The 1,077-nt window shown below is 57.5% G+C and overlaps 1 pseudogene; it reads right to left on the minus strand.

Moving 5' to 3' along the window:
• Positions 1-493: 493 nt before the first annotated feature.
• On the minus strand, positions 494-823 carry LOC105605585 (histone H2A-Bbd type 2/3-like; annotated as a pseudogene).
• Between the last annotated feature and the right edge of the window lie 254 nt (positions 824-1,077).

Genomic DNA, 1,077 nt, shown 5'->3' on the forward strand with positions numbered 1-1,077 from the left:
ACAATACTGCCCGCACGGTCCTGAGCATCACCACCAGGACCCGGTCCCTCTGCAGACTTGGCCTGGCTCCCACTTGCTCAGAGCCAATGGGGGAGCCTTCCATTCCCTCGCCTCCCCCGAGACCCCACTCCACCCCCACCTCTGCTGCAGCCAGCCTCTCCCACCCAAGGCCACACCATGCACTATCACCATGAGCGACTTTTCCTCTCTGCCTGCCATCCCTGACTCCGCCCACACCAGGAACACTCCCCCTCTGCTCCAACCAGACCCCCGACCTCCATCCCTCAAACAAAACGTGTCCCACCACCACCTTCCAGACCAAGTGACTGAAGCACACAAGGATGTCTTGAAACACTTTATTGATTTGACATTACTGGGCCCAAGGCACCAGCCTATGCAATCGGTCGGTGAGCAGGACTGGCACCGGACAGCCAGAGGAGGCCTGTCCGGGGGCCAGGGAATGGCCACTAGGGACCCAGGTGTAGTTGGGCAGCTAGTGTGAACCCAGGGCCACCAGGGAGATGGTTGTCATCCCAAAAAGGCTGCTGAGCAGAGCATTGTTGTGTATCGCCATGTCCACCAACTTGGGGGTGATGTGCTTCTGACCGTTATTCTGGGCCTCATTGCCTGCCAGCTCCAGGACCTTGGACGTCAGGTCCTGAATGATCGCTGCTAGGAAGACTGGTGCAGATGAGCTCAGGCGTTAGGCGTAGCATCCTTTGCGCAGGAGATGCTCCATGTGGCTCACAGAGAAGGACAGCTCACCTTGGGCGGTGCGGGAGCGGATACCAGATGACCTCTGATGGCACCTTTTCTCCGGCATGCTGGCTGTTGAGCCCACTTTCTCCAAGGCCTTGCTCTTCTTTGCGGTGGGAAGAGGTGCGGTGGGAAGAGGTGCGGTGGGATAAGGTGCAGTGAGATAAGACACAGTGAGATGAAATACGGTGAGATGAACCAGTTGGTTCCAACCTCTCAAGACAACTGCTGCTCTCAGATCTTTACTCTGTATCACCGCTGGCTGGTGCTTCATTGGTCGGGACGCATGCTCTGTGACACATAGACCCTGTGAGGTCATTC

This window comes from Ovis aries, chromosome X, assembly GCF_016772045.2.
Source record: "Ovis aries strain OAR_USU_Benz2616 breed Rambouillet chromosome X, ARS-UI_Ramb_v3.0, whole genome shotgun sequence".
In the NCBI taxonomy this organism is placed as follows: Eukaryota; Metazoa; Chordata; class Mammalia; order Artiodactyla; family Bovidae; genus Ovis; species Ovis aries.